Source organism: Ambystoma mexicanum, chromosome 4p (assembly GCF_040938575.1).
Source record: "Ambystoma mexicanum isolate Mex_15411 chromosome 4p, UKY_AmexF1_1, whole genome shotgun sequence".
Taxonomy (NCBI): Eukaryota; Metazoa; Chordata; class Amphibia; order Caudata; family Ambystomatidae; genus Ambystoma; species Ambystoma mexicanum.
The window spans coordinates 685,938,103-685,961,530 of NC_090927.1; the positions used below are offsets into that span (position 1 = coordinate 685,938,103).

A 23,428-nucleotide genomic window follows, 5' to 3' on the forward strand; every position below is an offset into this window, starting at 1 on the left:
TAATATTGGCATTTCATGATCAATCATTAATTTACCTTTACAACTTCTTGACTATCCCTTGAATCTGAAGCAAGAACATTCTACATCCTTGACGTGGTCGCAGTTATCAACCACTTCTAGCGTGTATCAGGTAATCTTAATAGGCTAATCCGCTACAGACTTGTTTTATGCATGTCAAGTAATAGTTTTATTCTATCGTGTAATTATTTTACAGAATGTTTGGTTAGTGTTTTCCAATTGATATACACCTTAGTTGTCATCCACTGGTGTTTGTTTTCAGTTATAATTAGTGTTATCCATACTAATGCAAGTACTGTCTTTCAGGGAGATGCTGAAGCGTCCGCCACATCTACATTTCGAGATGTTCTTCACCAGCAGGAGGTATGGATACTGACCGCTCCATCGAGCGCCATCATCAGAGCTGGAATTCTTGTTGTTTGATTGTTCTACACAATGTTTCATTCGTGGTTAGCCGTTGATATGTACCTGTGCTGTCGACCCCAGGTGTTATGTTTTCACTATTGTAATCCTCACTAATGCAAGTACTATGTTTCAGGCAGTTGATGGAGCGTCAACGCCTGCACTTGATGCAGAGCCTGACATTCAAGTAATTTCAGGGGAAGTGGAAGCGGGACCATGCATATACGAATCGGCGCAACAGCTTTCGGAAGTGCGCACTACATTTGCAACATCCATAGATATTCTTCAGCAGCACGGGGTATGGATACTGACAGCTCGATCATGCGTGATCATATAACGTGATTCCATTTGCTATACTTTCCTCCCTATTAACGCAAGTGCTGTGTTTCAGGGAGACGAAGGAGCTTCCACTACAATCACAACATCCCATTTAGATGATGCAGATGTAAATAAATCGAAGAAATAAGTCGATGAAATGTGATCATATTTAGATTTTCCTTGTATCTTTTAGACAATGCATCATTTGTGGTTATCTCTTTACCTGTACCTGTGCCGTCGACCCCAAGTGTGTGTTTCCAATATTGAAAACCATACTAATGCAAGTACTGTGTTTCAGGGTGATGCTGATGCCTCCTCTCCAATACAACCATTCATGGCAGTCCATGCAGAGCCAGAGGTATGGATACTGACGGCTCCATCGAAATAGATCATCACTGGTCGAATACTTGTCGTTTGATTGTTGCACACAATGTTTAAATCGTGTTTGGCTATTGAGATGTACCTGTGTGTTAGTCCTCACGTGTGTTTTATGCTAACAATATTTTGATACATAGTAATGAAAGTACTATGTTTCTCCAGCATTGGCTCTTTCATGGATTCACATGCTTAGAATATTCCCCGTCGTCAGACTGGGACCCCTCGGTATACATATATAGCCTTTTCCTATAGGAAAACTTTCGACACTTTTGTGTCCTATCTACGTCCTTTTAGGACCCGCCTACGCATGCTCCGTAGGCCGTCCCAGTATGAGGCCTGCCCCCGCGGTTCCCCTTCAGATTTCACCCGTCTCCAAAGTAGTGGGATCTCCTTGCGTTGTCTTACTACTTCGTACAAGGTTGTATACCTGAAGTTGGAGCTAGAGAAAATGTCCTCCATGTCAGGAAAAGCGCTGTTCCGTCCGTGTGCGACGTGCGGCTTGAAAAAAGTTTGAGGGGGACGGACATATGGATTGTATATATTGCCTCCACCCTCATTCGGCGGATAACTGCGACATATGCAAAGGGTTTTCTCAAAAAACCCTCAAAGACCGGAGTCGACGCCTGGTGGCATGGCTGAATGACGGAGCGGGGGCATACCCCCCTTCGGAGGTAGGCTCCACACAATCGGCAAAAACATCACGCCGCGCTACCTCGTCGAATCCACCGACGGAAAAAGAGTCATCTGGGAGTCACTCAGCTAGAGACTCCTCGCCAAAAAAATCATCGTCATCAAAAAAGCACGAAAAGGAAAGGCCGAAATCCTCCTCAGGCGATCATCGATCGACCACGAATCGAGAGTCGAGTAAAAGCAGGCCAAGCGTGGAAAAGGCGGGACCGCCTAAACCACCTGCTAAGTCACCGTCGTTGACGGCGGTCCTGTCATCGGCCCCCATCCTGCCACTGACGCAGGTGGCATCCACCATCTCACCGACAACGGCGGCGACGATGGCCTCGTCGACGGGGTTTCTACAGGAGGCCTGGAGGCCGGAAGTTTTTGATCCAATCCCCCCGGATACTTTGCTACAAGAACAGGCTGTGTCGCTGTCCTCGGAGGACGAGCTACGAGTGGCCGACAAGTCGTCGACTAGGGGATCCGGTGTACCGGTATCTGCCCCTCTTCTCAATCCTCAATCTGTTTTGTCGCTGGAAATTCTGTCCACGCTTCAGTCCTTGCTACAGTCGTTGGACCAGAGACTACCTCAGGCAAACCTGCCACAGTCACCTGTCGATGAGCCGGGCCCGTCCCGTCCACCGACGCACCTACGCACGCCAATCTCAGCTCTAGCACAAGAGGAAGGTGAGCTGCCAGATTCGGAGTCTGACAGGGGAGCCATGTCGGATATCTCATTATCCCCCTCCAGGGATCCAACCTGGGAGTCTGAGGTAGAGTTGGAAACCCGTAGAAGCCTAGCTCACCCGTCCCCTCAGGACGACATTGCATCATTCCATTCTATGATGGAGAAGGCGTGTAAAGAATTTGGTTTGTCCCAGGAAGAACAGAAAAAGGATTGTTTTTTGTTCGACCACATGGGTAAGAGAAGGCAGTCCATGTTCTCAATACCAATACTAGACCACGTGTGGAAGGAGGGGTTGCAGACAATGCGTCACCCTTTTTCAGAGCCGGCAGTGAAAGGACGACTTGAAAAAAAGTTTAAGGCTCCAGAGTCTACCGCCAAGTGTTTACCCTCCCAACCGACGCCGGACTCGGTGGTGTCGGCGGCAGCGACGAGAAAGGCGAAGGCCCAGCACAAGTGCACGACTCCGCCTGAAAACGAAGCAAGACGCCAGGATGCCTTTGGCAAAAAAGTGCTATCCGTGGGAGCAACCACAGTAAAGGCCGCAAACTCTCTGGCGATTATAGCCAGATACGACAGGGAGATGTGGCACAGGCTAGCTCCGTTGCTTGATCATCTTCCGGAAGAGCATAGGAAGGCAGCGATGTTACTTGTCCGAGAGGGTGAGGAAGCCTCAAATCACGCAATAAACATCGCGGTGGACCTCACTGAGTCAGGCTTCAAGCAAGTCAATAATGGGGTCGTATTACGACGACAGTCATGGTTTAAGTGTACCTACTTCAGGCCAGAGGTACAATACAAAGTTTTAGATATGCCTTTTGAGGGAGACCTTCTATTCGGTGAGAAGGTGGACGAAGCCCTAAAGGGAATGAAAGAGGACTCTGACACGGCACGTTCATTGGGTACCCTCCAGAGTGGCCGAAGGTACAAGTTTTTTCGTCCCTTTAGAGGGGCTTCAGGTAATTCCAGATTCTCTGCGTCTGGAGACAGATCCTTTGGCAGATCAGCTTACCCCTCCCAGGGATACAGACGTGCTTCCCAAACGGCAAACCGACGCCGTAACTTCCAGATGTCCAGGAAAAGACCATCCTATCCGTCGTCGTCGAGAGACGAGCAAAATAAAGATCAGCAGTGACATACAATACCGTTCTGGGGGGGGGAAGAGTGTCAGCATATGTCGACGAATGGGAACGAATTACGACGGATCAATGGGTGCTGGACACTATAAGAAACGGACACACTCTACAATTCAAACACAGCCCTCCGCACATTCCACCTGCGTTCACCGCTCATTCCCATCTGAAGATACTGCAACAAGAGGTAACACTCATGTTAGCAAAGGGCGTGATAGAATTAGTTCCAACATCACAGAGAGGTCAAGGAGTCTACTCAAGATACTTCGTCGTAAAAAAAAGCCAAACGGCAAATGGCGTCCCATTTTAGACTTACGCGATCTCAACAAGTCTTTAAAGAGCCTAAAATTCAAGATGCTCCCTTTGCAGGAAGTGATCCGCGCCGTTCAAGAGGGGGATTTTCTAGCGTCCCTGGATTTACAGGACGCGTACTTCCATATTACAATGTGTCGGAAACACAGGAAATTCCTGAGATTTGTAATAGGGCGGACACACTACCAGTTCACGGTTCTTCCCTTTGGGCTCAAGACCTCCCCCAGAACGTTCACGAAATGCCTGGCTCCAGTAGCGGCCTGGCTAAGGAAGCAAGGCCACCATGTATACCCATACCTCGACGACTGGCTGGTAAGGGGATCCTCCCCAGCGTCGACCAACACAAGTTTACAAGCCACCATGCAGCTTCTACAACAGCTGGGATTCGCCATAAACTTCGAAAAATCCTCTCTGCGGCCATCGAGAACGCCGGTATTCCTGGGGGCACAGTTCGAGACCCAGTAAGGGCTAGTGAAACCTCTCGACAGAACCTCAAGACTCAATAGGCTAGCGAGCCGACTACGGCGAAGCACCAGGCTCTCAGTGAGAAAATACGTTTCGGTCCTAGGGGCCATGGCATCCTGCATCCATCTGGTGGCAAACTGTCGCCTATTCATGAGGCCAGTCCAGGAATTCCTCGCGGACCGATGGACGGAGGCTCAAGGATCGTGGTCAGACAAGATAACCATCGCCGACAACAAGCTGCTTCTCGCCCTTCAGTGGTGGCAGAGTTTCCACAATCTGAACGGTGTACCCCTACAGGAACCGGAGTTTCAGCGAACCATAATCACGGATGCGTCCCTAACCGGATGGGGAACTCACATGGGTGCTCTCCAAACGCAAGGTCGCTGGTCCCCAACGGAGTCACTCCTACACATAAACGTGTTGGAGCTCAGAGCAGTACGATGGGCCTTGAAGGCATTCCTACCACACATCAAGAGTTCGCGAGTACGAGTACTGACCACCGACAATACGATGGCCATGTTTTATCTGAGGAAACAAGGAGGGACGCGATCAAGAACTCTTTCCATAGAAGCCCAGAAAACTTGGCATTGGGCATTAAAGCACGAAATTCCATCGTGGCTCACCACCTCCCGGGAGTGAGGAACTCGCAAGCAGACTCCCTCAGCAGAAGCATGGCCCAAATACACGAGTGGGAAATGGACACAGTTCACCTGATGAAAGTGTTCGAGAAATGGGGTCACCCCCCTCTGGATGCCTTCGCGACCAAAGACAACAAGAAATGCGAGCAATTCGCAAACAGATGGCCTCAACAGGGTTCCATGGTGGAGGCATTCTCCTTCCCATGGACGGATATGTTCCTTTATGCTTTTCCCCCGTCCCCCCTCATACGGAGGACAATACAGTGGATACGCGGATACAATTGCCGGGTAATTCTAGTGGCACCATACTGGCCGAGGCAACCGTGGTTCTCCGACCTGCTTCACCTGTCGCTGGAACATCCCATGGCGTTTCCGAGAGTCCCGAACCTACTATCCCGGGACAAAGGCACGGTGTGGCATCACGAACCAGACAGTCTCAACCTTACAGCCTGGCTCCTGACTTTTCGGAGATCGGTGCTTTAAACGTTGCGGAGGATTGTCAAAAAATTCTGCAGGCGGCTCGAGCCCCTTCTACAAATAAATCTTACTCCTATAAGTGGCGGAGGTTCTGTGAATGGTGTCGAGGACAACAAGGCCTACAACTGTTGTTGGTGATGCCGGAACAAGTTCTACCTTACCTGCTCCTCTTGGCGGAGAGGGGGTTATCCTTCACATCGATAAAGGTGCACCTGGCGGCCATCTCAAGGTTCACAAGGAAGAGGCAGTCGTCTCCTCTATTTAGCGACAGACTTGTGAAACACTTCATGAGGGGTTTATTTCGAATTTTTCCCCCGGTAAAACGTTTCCCCCCAACTTGGAGTCTCAACACAGTGTTGGCAGGCTTAATGAAACCGCCTTTTGAGCCTATGGCCACGTCCGACATAAAATTCATATCGTGGAAGTTGGCATTCTAGATTGCTATCACATCAGCTAGGAGAATCTCGGAACTGCAAGCGCTGGACGTAGACCCGCCATACCTAAGATTCTTTAAGGACAAAGTGGTCCTGGCAACTAATCCCACGTTCGTCCCAAAAGTTCCGACAGTGTATCACAAACACTCGTCCATTGTTCTCCCTACTTTCTTCGCGACACCATCATCAACAGCAGAAAAAGCTCTTCATACCCTGGACGTTAAGAGGGCTCTGAAATTTTACCTACATCGTACACAGGAACTCGGGTCTACTCGACAACTGTTCATCGCATATGGTCCGTCGACGATAGGAAAAGCAATCTCTAAACAGGGATTGGCTCGATGGGTCTAATCGACGATTGCGTTTTTTTGTCACTCCAACGCCGGAAGGCCACTGCAAGGACATCCTAGAGCCCATTCTACAAGATCAATGTCCTCCTCAGCACCTTTATGGGCAGGAATTCCGCTGACGGACATATGCCAGGCTGCGGCATGGTCAGTGCCCCACACGTTTACCCGCCACTACTGCCTTGCAAGGCAGCATGCGGACGAGGTGCAGATGGGAAGAGCTGTCCTGCGCCATCTGTTTCAGTAAGGTAAGCTCCACGCTGTGGAGAATCTGTTTTCTACCTTTTTGATGACAGTATGCTTTATGTGGGTAAGGTTATATGAGTTAACTTATTCCTACTGTACTGATGCATTGTGTAGTATGGTGAGGGTATATTACATTACATTCTCACCGCCGTCTCAAGTGTTACTGCTATACAATCTATTCTAAGCATGTGAATCCATGAAAGATCCAATGCTGGAGAAGGGAATAGTTTCTTACCTGTAACTCCATTTCTCCAGCATTGGTATATTTCATGGATTCACATGCGCCGCCCAAACCTCCCCGGAATGCAATGTATTTGATTGATAAGTTTAACCCTTCCTACTTTGGAGGGGCCGAAATCTGAAGGGGAACCGCGGGGGCAGGCCTCTTATACTGGGACGGCCTACGGAGCATGCGTAGGCGGGTCCTAAAAGGACGTAGATAGGACACAAAAGTGTCGAAAGTTTTCCTATAGGAAAAGGCTATATATGTGTACCAAGGGGTCCCAGTCTGACGACGGGGAATATTCTGAGCATGTGAATCCATGGCAGATACTAATGCTGGAGAAATGGAGTTACAGGTAAGAAACTATTCCCTTCAGGGAGACACTGGAGCCTCATTCCGTTCGGTCTATGCGGATACAGAAAATATAGTCGTTGCAGTGCAAGAGGAAGGAAGGACATGCGGAAACGAATCGGAGCTACAGCGTGCAGATGTTGAAGGTCGAGTCAAAAAAGTTGCAAAGAAAACAAAACAAAAAAAGGTTAGTTACAAACATTTCATAATTTTAAAAAAATGTTTGTGCTGGGGACTATTTTGTTATTTTCCAGTCAATTGGACTACACTTTATCTTGTGTTTAAACTGAACATCCCTTTTCCAATCTCTTCTCCAGTTACCCGTGGGTGTCAGAACTATACATACAGACAGTGAAGCGAATGAGAGATGTTGCTTGCCAGACCATGTACACTATGGAGGAACTATTAATTGAGGCGGGGCGTGTTCAGGCTCGAGATGCTCATGTCCAATGGCTAGAACATGAATTAACTGTGTTTGGAGAATACAGCAAAGTTGCATTGCACCATTGCTACAGTGCGACCGCACCACCACAAGAAGATGTTATTGAATGTTTTGAAGATAGCTCTGAAGTAGTTGCTGATCAATTCACACAATCTACACCCGCCAAAAATTTGCCACCCAAAAACCTGTCGACATTGTTGTGTTCTCCCATCAATGTTGAAGTAATAGATGTCGAAATGACAGAGAATGAACCAGCCGCAGCATCCATAGACGCATCAGAACTTGATATCAGCGATATTACTTTCCAATGTGTTGAAATCTCCACAACGTCACAGGCCGAAACAATGTTGACGCAGGATGACAGTCTAATGAAAGAGCAAATCCATTGTATTTGACAGTTGTTTGATGGAAATTATAAGTATGCTGAAATGTGTGCATTCCGTTAGAGGGAAAGTATGTGGGAAGCCATTGATTAATGTGACTCGTCAAATAAAAGGCAGTAACGTCAAAATAAACGCCCCCTGTAGATTAAATCATAGGTTCTCATGGTCTGCACAAACGATGCTGGGGAAAATGCCAGCAGGCAATCTACTGTGTGAAGCTGCATCACTTTTTAGTGGCTCCAGTTTTAGAAAGTTAGAGGCTTTCTTTCAGTTTGTGGGACTTCATTTCTAAATCGCTGTACTACATATACCAACGTGATTATCTGTTTCCGGCCATTAGTGATGCTTGGAAAATTGAACAATTGTCTCTAGCAAGTACATTCGAAGGCAAACGATTCAGGCTAGGCGGCGATGGACAGTGCGACAGCCCTGGATTTTCTGCCAAGTACTGCACCTACCACTTTCAGGACATGGATAGTAAGAAAATTGTGAGTTCGGTGGTCGTGCAGGTAACACAATGTACATCGTCAGTGGCCATGGAGAAACTAGGATTTATAAAATCAGTGGAATATCTACAATCAAGGGGAATGCACATCGACCTCATAGCCACGGACAGACACGTTTCAATTGCCAAGACAATGAGAGAGCAGTTCCCACATATTAATCATCAATTTGACGTATGGCATCTTGCTAAATCAATCAGTAAGAAAATCTCGGCTGCAGGAAAAAAAAGGTTTTGAAAGTATTTTGCAGTGGTCCCATTCTATCACCAACCATCTTTGGTGGAGCTCAAAAACTTGTGAAGGGTCAGTGGAAATACTACTTGAAAAATGGCGGTCACTGATGCACCACTGTACCAACGTTCACCGCTGGACAGAAAATCAACATTTCCACCAATGTTAACATGGCCCTTTGTCCCCAGAGGAGGCACGGAAGAAGAAGTGGTTGATTCCATCTTCACCGACACACAAAGCCATTGAGAAGATTGTTGTCGACATAACTCTATCAAGAGATTTGAGAGGACTGACAGAATTCTGTCACACAGGAGATTTGGAGGTGTTCCACAAGATGTGCCTAAAGTACAGGCCAAAGCGCTTGCATTTTAGCTTTCAGGGCATGAAACATCGCACTTTACTAGCGGTCTTGGCCCATAACAGCAATGTCGGACGTGAACAATCTAGGACTTAGGGGTAAAGTAAGGATGCCTCGCTACACTAAGGTGTTTTCAAAACGAAGTAAGCAATGGGTGATCAAACCAGTCTATGATGAAATGCAGTTCGACTTTGTGAAAGGCCTTATTGTTGCTGTGTTAGAGAAGCACAGATATGGAATTTTGGACGTTTCTGTGCAGAGCAGTGATCCATTGCCACCGAACATTGCGACTGTGCCATGTCCACCCGAAGCACAGCTGGTTGTGAAGTACAAATCCCTGTTTAAATAATTGCAATACGATTGTCTTTTTGTAAATAAATGTTATTGTACAGTGTACCTGTAACCCTAACCCCTACCTTCACCATCATGGGTGGCGAACAAATTGGGTGTCCTCTTTGAATTCTCTCTATTCACCTCATATATGTGTATGTATATATTTTTCTCATGTCTCATCTCATGTAAATGTAAATGCTGCGCACTGTTGCACACTTTTAACGGAGGGGAGGCTTGCGTATTGCAAATAATAAAACAAACAATCTCACTTTTAACTCAACTCCTGTGGTACTTTATACTTTCCCTGACCTTCCGCCAAAAATTAAATGTCTCCATTTGGGCTGCAAAGCTCGCAGACAACGTGGACAAAATTGGGGGACTTAGAACGCGCCAAGAGGGCCGTGGCATTTGGGAGAGAAGCCAGTTCGCATTTGCACATTGAGGGCACTAAATAGAGGGATTCTAAACTTCAAGTTCTCACAGATGCCTTTACTATGTGATGTTGCAAATAAAGAATGCGAAGGACAGCGGCTTTGATTTTCAGCTCGCACCCAGAAGAGGCCCACAAGTCGCACTGGAAGTATAAGGGTCTATTGTTTTTTGACCTTGAGACAGGGACCATGCCAAAAGAACTACATTTGAAGGGGGTGCGCAATAACGTAAGAGACGATAAGGCAGAACATTCAGAAACTAGACCGAGTTTCATTTTAGTTCAGTATACGAAAAATCGTTGTCAAGAGCACGGTCCGTTTTACAGACTGCATTACGAAGAGACACAATGGAAATTTCAAATATAATGTGCTTTTATACCGGAATGAAGATTTAATGAATGGATGCATGAATAAATGAATGAATGAAGAGCTAGGAAAAGCAAGGAAAACTTGTTCGTAGTGGGCACATCGGCATGCAGGTCCACTGGTCTCACCAATCTCGGTCCTTGGCCCAGCCACTTTTCCCTGCACTGCCTACCTGCACTACGGGTTTGTCTCTGTATCCTTCAGCCCCTTCTCCCGGCATTTACCTTGCACTTGCCACCAGCTGGCCCTATTATTTATCTTGTATTCGACTAACCATGTACAGCACTTTTACCCCCCTTCCCCATGCGCGATCAGAAAGACACCTGGCCTAGTAGGATCGTTGTCTGTCTGCCCTTGTTCCCCACCAGCCTCGTCGCGCCTTGAAACACTTGAGTATAGGCGCGTTACAATGCCATATATCATATCATTCCTCACGCATGTAGACTAACTGTCGTTTATCATTGTGTGTTGGCCTTGATTTATTTTGTTACTTTTCGCATTGATTTTAGAGCCGAACATACTCCATTGAACTACCCTTGCAAGCAAATAGTTTCTGATCGGCTGTAATAAATAAAATGAGTAATATTAATGAAGATCGGCTGGCGAGACTAATTATAATTTTTTTGTTTTCATAACAGGTATTTGCTTCCCTTCTGCCATTGGTTTGAGACACCAGCAGACAGTTTCTTCGTGAGACACCTGCAGCTTCGTTTGAACAACTGGAGCACACTGACAATTTTATGGGACGATTGCCAAGGGCCCACATGCCCTTACACTGTACTAGTGGCTAGAAGCAACATATCAACCTTTACGATGGACTAGTGCCTAGTTGATGGAACAGCCTTGCGGTTCACCGTGCTTCCAAAGTGCTTCTTTTAACGAAAAGCAACACCCTGTGTACCATTGCGGATACAGATAAAAGAAAATAAATGGCTTTCAGAGTTCATATGGCAATTGCTGAATATTCTCTAAACATTTAATGTCAAATAAATGTACTTTACCAAATGTACCGTGTTGCTGTTTGATTTTAAAGTACAGTTTCATATTCCGAATTGTGGTGCGCTGTGTTGTGAGATGTCTGTGTTGGTTTCCGAGTCCTGTGTGAAGTCGCGTAGAAGACAGGGCGCGTTTGCCTACGCAGCACAGTAACGTCACGGAGAGAGGCGGGGAATATGAATGTTTTGATAATGTCAGGCTCAGGGGCGGGGGAATTGATTTAGTGCCGCAAAAGCAGGTCAGCCAGGGCGATGCGGCAAATGATAGGATTATCACAAAATGGCGGCTCCCTGGTGCCTATTTTCGCGTGCGTTTAATGGACGAAAACTCGGGTAAGGTCCATAGGAAAGTTTTCTAAAATCGAGCCACTTAGGCTTAAAAAAACATGGCCGACCCGGAGGGACAATAACATTTTTTACTAGACCATGCCTTTAACAGTTGTCCCAGACATGCCATTCACTGCCCATCATAAAGAGGGGTGGGAGCTAGCTTCAATCTGCATATCAAAGAGGTGGTGGTTTCCTGTCCACTTTTGTCAGTTTTGTGATCAGGCCTCCCACAGGCCTTCTTCAATTAACTCAGTATGCTCTACCACCACGCAGAACTACAGTGGGCAAGGCGGATCCATGGAGCCTTTAATATTTAATTAGGCTGGCCATGGCAGGAGGAAAGTGTTGCCTTCCCCCTGAGATGCTTTCATGTACTCCTGGCTGTAACATTCCAGCTAAATGAGGCTGGGAGGACTGCTCCTGTAGGCTGTCTCCCCCCCCCCCCCCCAAGAGTACACTTGACTATGTGTTTGTTGTGCGGCGAGCATAAGAAAATGTGTGCGGTTTAGCCCCACACATTTTCCGAAGTTGAAATCCCATCTTTCCATTTCTTACAAAATTTCAAAAAAGCCCAGGCGCGAGTGCACACTCACTGTGTGGATGGTCGAATTCCTCACACTGACCTCATGTGAGACTCTGAAGCATCTACATTTAAAATTGCTTGCACGATTTGTTTATAAGCGAGGTGGCATTTTGGAAGTATTGCCTTCATTCTAATGCTACGATAATTATTGCACTATATGATGTATGGGTAGTGGTGGATGCTAAACTGGGTGAACTGATATGAAATTAGTTCTACTGACTGAAAATGTGTATTACAAGTTATAAATGATGTTGAAATATGATTGCTGAAGTGTCGATGTATTTTTTAAATGTATGTAATATGTGAAATGGTTCTGTGGAACTAAAAAACACATTCTTTAAAATTTTACAAAAATGTGCTACCACTTTATAATTGTCTAATATATAGTTGCCTTCTTCGCTGACACGTTTGTGATTGTTTTTTCTGTTTGGACGTGGAACAAAGCATTGGTCAGGTTTCAGTTTATCTTGTTTTCTGCCTCAGAGTCATATTCTGATCAATTTAGTGTACCAGGTGTGTTCTACCATGATTTTCAGTTTTACGCTCTTAGTGTTTCTTTTTACTCGGCAAAGGTATATGGGAATTGTGACATTGTTCCCCATTTAGATTCTACGCACCAAAGTCAAAGTTGGAGATAAATAATTGTTGTGCACCTGAAGAGTATTGTCAGCGGGCAACAAAATTAGTGTAGGTCACCAACAAGCAAAGACGGTGAAGCAGCAGTTGATGTGGGACATCGTGGAGCAAGATACAGTGGGGCAGCAGTCCATCTTGACAGCAAAAGCTATTTGTATGGGACTCACATTAGGTGTATGACAACAAGGCGTACTAAAACAGTGGGGCAACAAGTCAATGCTGTACACCAAGGAGTAAAACCTAACAAGGCAGCAGTTTGTGGGATACCAAAATCACAGCAGAAAACAAATTGAGGGAAACCAAAGCTTAAAATCACTGAGGGCGCCATTTAATGAGGGACAACAGCGTTTAAAATCAAAGTGGGGCAACGGTGTGGAACAGCGGGGAGCAAATCAGACAGGAATCAAATCTGTATGGGAACCAAGGAGCAATGTTCTAGTGAGAAAGTAGTTGGTGGTGGTATCAGAATCTCAGTGGGACAGTGATTTATGTGGGTCACCAAAGTCAGTCGGTCTTGCAATAAATAACACATGTGGGACACCAAGGTGCAAAATCAAAATGGAGCTACACAATTAGTGTGCGACATCAAGGAGCAGCCGGTGAGGTGAGGCTCTAGGGAGCCAAATGCAGTACATCAGCAATTAATGTTGAAATGGAAATCACAGTTGGTGGCAATTTGTTTCGGACACACGTTGTTTGACACCAAGGAGTACAATAACAGCGGGGCAACACCTTAATGTGGGACATTAAAAGTGAAACCTAGTGGTGCAGCAGTTAGGCGGATGCCAAGATTAGTGGATAACTGATAATTTGCAGGACACCAAGGAGAAAAGTCAATAGGGGGGTCAGCTGCTGATGTGGAACTCCAAAATAACATTGCAACAAAAAAATGTAGACACCAGGAAGCAAGTCAGTGGTGCAACAAATTAGCGTGGGCACCTAAATCACAGATCTAGGTTTGAATACTTAAAACATAAGATCGATATTGCAGTAGGCCGCCTCCTACTAGGTCAGCCTTATGCCCCCTCCTTTCCACAGTCTCTCTGGGCAGGTTCACCCACGCCCTTCCTTCCTGCTGCGTGGGTTCGCCGCCCCACTGCCATCGGTTATCTATACCAGCCTCTGCTGCCTCCTGCATCCGCTCTCCAGGCAGCTTCTCCATAGCCCAACATACTGTGCATTTCACAAAGCAACAGTGATTTGTACGTTGGGCTGTAGGTGCAGTGGTCTAGAGAATGCAATCCTAAAATCACAATGGAGCTGCAGTTAATGTGGGGCAACAATCACTGAGCCACCAAATTATTGGGTGAAACAAGGAGTTAAGTGACAGTTCTGCAGCACTTTGTGTTCCACACTGAGTAGCAGAAACGGTGGAGCAACACATCTATGGAGACACACCAAAGGACAAGAACACAGTGGGGCAACAAATTATTGTGGAACGCCATGAAGCGGACTCAATGGAGCAAAAGCACAACAAATTAATATGGGATACCGGAGAGCAACATCTACAAGTTTGTTGCTGTCCCTTACCTGGTTGTAGAGCGGTCTCAGTCGTGGACAGGGCGTGGGTGGCAGGCCAGGGTGTGAGCAACATGGTGGATAGCTGTCACCCTTTTCTCTGTCCTCTGGGCCCGTGGCTAGGAGAGGAGCGAGTGATCACATGACCCTTTGCAGGTTGCATCAGCTGGGCATGTACAGGGGAATGAGAAGGATGTTGGCAAGGGTGGAAAAGAATGAGGCACTTGCAGGGAACAAAAACAAATCTTACTAAAAGTAATTAAAGGGCTGCAGGGTGAGACAACACAGCTCATCTGGTTCGAAATAGCAGAATTGGAGTGACTTGAACCCCCCCCCCCCAAACCCCACTTAATCTTTCGTCTGCCCACCTATAAGGGATGGAGCTCTGCATGCCCCTGGATGCTGCCCGGATGGTTGGTTTTTGTTTTTCAATACAGGGAGGGGGAAGGGGCGATCCTGCGGGATTGCTCTTATCAGATTTCGATCTCTGGGTTTAAGTATTTGGGCATTCATGTGATTTTGTGTCCCTCACTTCCTCCGGCTCAATCTTCATGCAGTGATGGACACATTTGCTCTGGACACCGTACATTGGCAATCTTGTGTGTGGGGGAGCAGCCCTGGCTTTCTCTTAAAACTTTGCAGCCCTTAGAATGGGAAGTGGGAGTAGGTTTGTCCAATCTCTAGAAACACTACTGGACCGCACAACTAAGGGCAGTGAATTGACTGGTTGCATGGACACCCCAAGCTTTCTTGCATAGAAATGGGATGGATGAGCGGGATGCCGCATAGACAAATGCTATATGGGGATGGGGTAAGGAAGACTGTTCACCCAACAATGCTGCATCACACCCGACGGGTATGGGCCGATGCACCCAAACACATAGGATGGGGGGGTAGACCGAACCTGGACCAACCCCTCTTGCACAAAGCACACCTACCTGGGTTACTTAAAATGGGAAAATTCCGTAGATGGGAGGAACATGGGATACTTGTCCTAGTTGATGTGGTGCAGGAGGGACGGCTTTTGCCATTTGGGACGATGCAAGACATGTACAGACTGCTGGGTCGGGAGCAGAATAGGTATATGCAACTTGCTCATGCCATGGGATCCCAGTTTCCATCCCTGGAAGAGATTCTGAAATGCTCACCTCTCGAGACCAAACCTCCTCCCCAAACGCATTGTTACCAAGGGTAACCGCCACCCTATATCGAGTATTAACTGCATACGGGACCAAGGAGTTGACCCGGCTCAGAGAAAGATGTAAACTGGATCTTGGATCCTGAGGAATGGGTAGAGGTGCTCCTGTTTCCACGGGAGGTTGGCATATCTGCTAGACTGAATTATTTGGTACACAATACTACTCTCTGTATATTACTCTCAAACACCATTGGTTCAATGGGGTAAAGCAGACCATGATATTTGTCTGAGGTATGGGAGAGCGGGGGTGGGGCTCCTTCTTCCACGTGCTATGGGAATGCACGCAAGTTCAATTTTTCTGAGGGAAATGTATTCACAAGCTAACCACATTACTAGGTTCTCAAGTTCCTCAAGACCCAAAATTAACGGTGCTTGGGATTTGGGGAATGCAAGGGGTTGACCCAAGAGATTCCAGAAGGTATGGGGCAGGTGGAAGGGGGAAGCTTGAGGAGTATTTTTTGCTTTCACCTTATATTCTGTAGAAAAAAGGAATGGTACCTGGGGTATTTGCTCAGCTGCTATGTTACTGATGTTTCTGATATTCCTCCTGTCTAATCAAGCAGTGGAATGTTTTTCTGTTTTTTTTTTATTTTAAAACAATAAAAAGGTTAAATATAACAAAAAGCTGTCTTCAGTTTCTTCGGTCAGCATGATACTTTACAATGAAAAGTTTTTTAATTTTAAAGCAAAGTGAAACCGATTTTACAATTCATACTTCTCTAAGAAAAACATGCTATATTGTAAGATTTAATTAAAGAAAGGCCAATGTGCATGTGGCCTAGCGCACACCTGTGTTTTAAAATTACTTCAGGAGTAGATAAGATATTAATGGGGTGCCGGGGAGAATAACAACCTTGACACTATGTTGTGTTAACCTATGCAAAAACAGATGTCCACAATGTCTGTGGAACTCTTCCGTCCCCTGCACACCCAATGTATTGTGAAAACAATCAATACTTATGTCAGTGGTGACAATTTACTTTCAAAATATGTTTGAAAAAAACTGTTTAAAACATAGATTATGTAGAAAAAAATGATGACCATCAATTTAATTTCTCAATAAATCATAAGTAGCAAATTTGAATTAATTAACCAATCAACAACAGTGTTTTTCCAATTTCAAGATTGCTTGTGTAGCATATAAATCCCCGTTTCAAATCACACTCAGTTTTTTTCGCAATAATCTTTGTGGGCAAAACATATGTAAATCACAAATTCCTCAGTTCTATAGAGAATTGCCTAAGTCATATATTATTCATAGACAAGTGTTAACATATATTTCTGACGCGTTTCGGGGTTGGTGTTGTCCCCTTCTTCAAGAGATGTTTGCCCTCTTAAAATTCTTTTCTTCTTTCACCTAGAATATATAATACAATTTTCCAATCTATAATTTAAATATATTCTGTCATGTTGCTTTATGTAAATAATAATCACCTGGATGCTCGGTGTGGTAGTCTCCTAACTTCATGTATCCTACAGTTTTGCGGTCTTTTCAATGTCAACCAAAGAGGTTGTAAGGATCACCCAATTAATGAGCAACCTGTTAAAACCAAAATAGAAAATTAAAATAGGGAATAAGTCCTGAGCTATGGAATAGAGTTAAAGCATAGTTAAATGGGATTTAGAGCAATCGGATGTACCTGGCGTAACTAATCTTGCATCAGTATGGAGTTTGGAACGCTGTGAAGCACTCGCGTAGTGTGGAGTAATCAACATACAGTTGTGGGTGACGTACAGCAGACTTAAGCATTGGTAAAAGGAGAAATAAGGAAGGTTGGATAGTTTAATATGGAGAAGTAATTGCTGTTCTCCCCTCCTTACCATGTCAGTCACTGCTGGTTATGACGGCTGCGCTGCATGCTCCACTGGCGAACACAGTCTAGAGCTACAGTTGCAGGTGCTGCCCTTTGCCTCATGGCCCTTAGCCGCAGGGGCTGCAACAGGCAGTGGGAGTACCCTGGGGGCTGAACTAATGAGGACGACTGAGGCCATTGGGGGAAGGGGAGGCTTAAGGGGAAGGAAGCGAAAAACACACAGCAAAGCGGGCAGAGGGGTAGAAAAATGTGCACATGATGGCAAAACAGAAGAAAAGACATGAGCAAGGGCAGAGGATGAAAAAGGGGTGCACAAGGGGGGACACAAAGGGAAAGGGGGTCTCTGCTCACCTGCACTACAGGATGGAAAATGGAGTGCAGGTGGGCTTGCAGAAACCACAATCACTTGCCCAGCGAGGACAGAGGCCAATGGGGGCATGGGGAGGGCTATGGGGAGGGAAGAGAAAAACACTCACATGATGTATTATCTGACCTGCATCTGCTAATGACTTGTGGTGTGCTTTGGATGCATTCAACCATATTTTTCTCATCTAGATCACTAATAAACATTTGGATTTCAAAATTCATCTATTGACCAGCATAAGACGCCATGTCTTTGGTGGCACCTTTTAGCTAGATATAGGTGCATTTTCTGATGAAATGTGGACCCTTAACACACACTCTCAAAGTTCCAAATGAAATCAATTACTAAATCACCGGAACACAAGCAATAGAATATCAAATAACATAGTCCATGTCATTGTAATGTGACATGCCCTTGTTATAGAATGGTTTTCCCCCTGAATATGTAATTATTGGATATTAGTGTATCAAGCTACACGATGTGTGCTATGTTAATGTCGCTAGTTCATTTGAAACAATAACATAAATCTCATCTCAGGGAAAAAACAAGCCATTCATATGATGGATGACAAATAATATAAATAGGAAAACTGATTTTCTAGTGTGTAGTAAAATAAAATGTTAAATCCAGCTTAATTGCTTGGATCTCAGCAAATCCTCTGTATATACGTTGCACTTGGATACTCCTTCCTTATGGCTCGTACAACGCATGCAGTCGGGGTTCGAAATCGCTGGGAATTAGCTCCTGCTTCTAGCCTACGGGAGCCTGGTTAACTTGAAATCAATGGCTCCCCAGGGCATCTGGTGCCTTACAAACATGTATATGTGGCTATCTTTGCGTATTCAATAATCTTAATAAAGAATTAGGACACATCTGTAACACCATTGAGCATAATGGTTCATACAGAAGGGGGAACAAATTAATCTGTGCATCTCATGAAGAATTTAGATTTGCAGTGCTCTGGGTACTCGCTCCTGGTTCCCCAGCGGTACCTTCTGCCTACTGGGTGATGCCTCACATCCAAGAGCTTCTGTTCAGTCCCGGATTTCCTTGACAGAACCCAATCTTTTTGACAGGGGCTGTTTCTAGTGAAGGAGCAGGGAACACTGAAGGCTCGCCCTTGAACGCTCACGCCAGAAAAAATACAACCCGCTAGGGACAAAAAGGGCAAGAGATTTCTTGCAAAGATAACCAGTTTTAATAGCACACAAATAAGGATGTAAGCAAAGAACTCTGCTGCTCGAACGTTCTGCCAAAATTTAGTACAGGCAGAAGGTTATAAGGCAGCCCATCGTCATCACATACAGTAAAAACCTGCGTGGCTGGTTGGTGAGACCCTATACATGGGCCTGCTCCATAGGGGATGCGAGGCTGCGATTGGCACCAGCCCCGTCCTTCCATCACATGGGGTCAGCTGGGCTCATCTCTCCAGGGACCGAGGGTCGAGTTCCTCATAAGTTCTTATTGCAAGAAAATGCTACTCTATCATTATGGCGTGCACCTGAAAAACTCTGGGACTGTCGCAGGGGGGAGTATCACGGTCATGCTGACTCGCACATTCTTTGCCCAGTTCATATTGCACTCTCCGTACCCAAGGTTTCCACCCTTGCTTTGGACTATAATTTGTTCCACCATAAAGTGAAATGGTCGTGTTCTTTCACATCTTTTATGACACTGGTTTTATGGTTGGTGATCGGAGGTCACCTACTATCGCTGAATTCAGGGTTCTTGGACTGGGTTGGTTGTGGGTGTCCTAACACCTGGTGTGTTGGGTGGGGGTTGGAGGTCTGCTGGTGGCCTAGCAGTGATGAATTTGCGCAGCGAGGAGCTTGGTGCTGTCTCGCGGCCTTGCAGGGCGCATTCCTTTTCGGGATAACAAGTAGTTGCAACAATTAAGGAAAAAAAGCAAGTTTCTATGGGAATTAGCAGAGCGGGTCTTTCTACCATCAGCGCTTGGGCCTGTTCAGGTTGCTTCATCGGGCCTGTTTACACCGCGCAGCCATGCAGGGTTGAATGCATCTACCATAACTACAAAAATGTTGTCTCTTTATAGGCGCGCACCAAGTCTATACATCTGTATTTCATGCAATATTGTGTTTGTGCAGGGTTTCTTAGCATGGCCCTCTCCCCCGTGGTACGTCACACGTCTATGGGACTCCACTCACTCTCTAAAGTGCCTAAAGGGGTCGGAAATGTTAATTTCTTTCCCAACATTTCCCACTTTCGTTACTTCTACAGTAACACATTCCTCTGCATAATAGTGTTCATTTTGCCTACTTACCGCAGCTTCTATGGTGGTGTTCCCTTTATTGGTATCCATGCCCTACATACATTCCGCAGGCTTTCTCCTCCTTGCACATATTCTTTGGGGTTGCATGTCATGCAGATGCATCTCCTGCTAAATCTACCCATACTTACTTATAATTTTCAGGGTCAGGGGGAGGAACAATGATCGTGTTGTACAGTCTGTCTACATCATCTCCATAGTGTATGGGGAGACCATACAGGGGTATAGGGTGGTCAGTTTGTATTTCTATCTCTTTTGTGTTGTGAGGTACTTTTGAGACGCCAATTGAAACCATCATCATTGCGCTACTAGGTACTGCTTTTGCACAACTCGTGTCCTTCGAAAGTCTCTTTCCTTCTCAGCCTGAGGCTGTTTTGTTTACAAAAAAAAAGTTCTTTTAACCAAATGAAAGTTCTTTAGGGTGATAATGATTCACCACTGGGTTCCCCTCTTCTGGGCTGACCCTTCTCAATTGTATTCCTTTCTTGAAGTTTGGATGATAGCTTCACCCCTGGATCTCCCTTTGCCATGCTTGGACCTCTCTTGACTGCTAGTACTTGGGTGATGACTTCATCTACTTTCTTCAACCTTTGGGTTTGACAACTGTTCACCCCATGGATCCCCCTCTTCTGCCTCCAACCCCTTTCCGAGTATCGGCCTCCCTCCCCTGGGTTCACTCTGGCTCTCGATTGGGATGATAGTTGTTCACCCCTTGAGACACACTGTTTCCTGGGACTTTAGACTTGCCCCCTTCTTGTTAGAATCCCTCAGTTGAGCCCCCTCTTGCCAACTTCACATTTACTTGTATTTGCAGGATTCACTTCCCTTGCTTCTCATATGGCTGGATTACTTTCCCTTGCTTTCCTTTGTCATATCAGTCTTTCGATTGTACAGGGATTTTGCTTTACCACTTTGACCTCTTTCAGCGATTCTCCTACGGCCTTCTGGGACCAGTAGTTTCGCTCAGATGGGGATCAACTAGAGTCTCTTGCATTAGCACCCACATGGTGCTGGTTTTCCCTTAGCAGCTGGTCTCCCCTTACCACTTTACAGTGTAACAGTTCCTCAAACCTGGTTCAAAAGTTTCCACTTTGTGATTCTCAATCAAAATAGCCCAGTTATCGGTTTTCCCCTCCACTCACTGGCTGTGTTGTACCACTTGGCTTTGGCTTCTCTAGAGTCGAGGCCGGTACCACAGGCGCGGGAGCTTCCCTCGCTCCTGCTCATCGGCATAGGCTTGCCCTGTGTACCGTTGATCTGCTGCAACACCCTCGTGCTATTGTTCGCAGCTCTCTTCCACAAAGGTTCAGCAGGCCTGGGATGAAAAGGGCAAGGTCACTGCCCTCCTCGCCACCCTTTCGATTCCTACTGCCTTTCTCCTTCTCTTGAACTGCTGCGCCTGCTTAGTCGTCTCGTTGTGCTCTCTGTCGTGCTCGCCCTGCTCGTACTGCGCTCTCTTGCTTTACCTTTTATTATCCCTGTGGGGAAAAGGAAGGGCGTCCGGTGTGTGTGTGTGTGTGTGTGTGTGTGTGTGTATGTATGTGTGTGTGTGTGTGTGATTTGAGTCAATTGCCTGACTCTGCCTGACATGTCAGGTACATGGGTTTAACATCAGTCCATTGTCTATTATGTGGTGCGAAGGTGTTTGTGTTTGAAAGGTGAAGTGTCAGAGTATCTTAGGGACGTGATGGGGAAAAGGTGCTATTATAAGAGGATCGGTTGGTAGGTTGAGAAGGACGAAATGGGTACGGTTTGTGAAATGGATGAGAATGACTGGGATGTAAAACAGAACATGGGGGGATTGTGGGAATGGTAGTACTTGGTCAGATCAGGTTGGGAGTGCAGAAAATAATAATCAGAGGGACGGAACGAAGGAGGATGGGGAGCATTTGAAAGGAGACAGGTGAAACAAGGATTCTGGGAGTTATGCTTTTTGGGTGTAACCGGGTTTGGGTTCTTAGAGGATTGATTACGTACGGAGGGGTTGTGGGATCTGGGCCGGAGAGATCTAATGAGGTGGGAGGCAGAGGTATTGTAACCTACAAAGGCCTCTGGGATCTCATCCGCTTTTCCATCCTTTGTACAGTACCGCGCCTCACCTTGGATATCCTCCCAAGAATAACCCTGATTTTCAAGCCTCACCTAGGTGATCCTCCCCCACTGGTCCACACCCAGGAACTGGAGCCAACAGTGATGGCCATGTCCTGGCTACCTGAATAAGGGATTTCTGTGCTGTACCTTGGAGAATACCCGCAGGTTTCTCACAATTGTTGCAGTACATGTCAGTTTGGTGACGTGCTCGGTCCATATTTGTGTACATGTTTTCCCTACGAATGCCACGGTTTTCTCTTCATACCCCGAGACCTTCAGCTCAACAACTGAACGTAGTTTCTTGCCATTTGTTTACGTACTTCACCCCGGCATTCACTAAGTATGGTTGTTGTAAGCAATTTAGGTTGTTCGGGTTGCTCTTGCATTGCAGGGTGTCTGGATCGACAAGCTCTAGTCGCACGCTGTGTGTCTGGAAGGTGCTTTTTATCGTACATAGCGCGAGATGAACAAGGCATTGTGCCTCTATAATTGTATCTTCATGTGGTACTAAAACCGTGGGTGCCCTTGATGCGTGCGGTATCAACATTCACATATAACAGCTGGTATTTGTCTTCCTATTGCACGCATGTCCGCATACCAGGCATTTGAATGCTCGGCATGTCTTGTATCTTAAATGGCATCCAGTCCTAGGCCATGGTATGCATCGTATTTGGGCCTTCGCGTTTGCCTTTTCATTCCATCATGGTGCGATTCATAGCTCTTAATGTACTAGTGTTAACATTGTTGCTCTTATTAGTTGTGCTACAAAAAAGATTTTTAATTGTGGGGAATAATATTTCTAACATTTTGCTCATGCACACACTGTTATCACTATTATTACTCATTTGGGAAGTGTTGTTCATATGTCCAGTCGCGTTGCTGGTTTTACTTGACAGTGCAGTTGCGTTTAGTGTTGCACTTTCATTCCTGTTCCACTCCTCCACCCTCTTTTAGATGGCTTGCCCAGATAAAAGATGTACTCCAATAAAGTCCCATCACAATCATTTATAGGGTAAATAGGATGGCAGTGAAGTGTAGCCCACAATTGTAAGACTATAAACTGGTAGCACTAACAGTATATCTATCATTATTCTTAACTTGCACTGAACAATTTGACGTTGAGCACTCCATGTCGTACTCCTGTAGGGGAACAAAAACGGGTGTGGAGAGAAAGGTAGAGAAAGAGGGAGAGAGGAGAGCGAGAGAGAAAGTTTTTTTTACTTTAAAGTGGTTATGCTTATTAGCAGCAATGCATGTTTTGTTTTATTTTCTGGGACATGCGGTTACCCTATGTATTCTGAGGTAGCCATTGTGAGGAAGATATGTGGAGTATAGGTGAGGAGTTTGGGGGTTCCCGAAGTACATCCGAGAGGTGTATCCAATATCAAAGCCCCTTCACTTTTACTGCGAGAGGGGTGGAAAACTCCACTTCAGAAGGGCCATGGAACCTAGGGTTGTTTAATCTT

At 45.9% G+C, this 23,428-nt stretch overlaps 1 protein-coding gene across 1 annotated transcript in view; it reads left to right on the forward strand.

Moving 5' to 3' along the window:
• The window catches only part of LOC138453414 (probable ATP-dependent RNA helicase DDX53), a 2,019,656-nt gene that overhangs the window by 595,981 nt on the left and 1,400,247 nt on the right, over positions 1–23,428 (forward strand). The window lies entirely within an intron of this gene.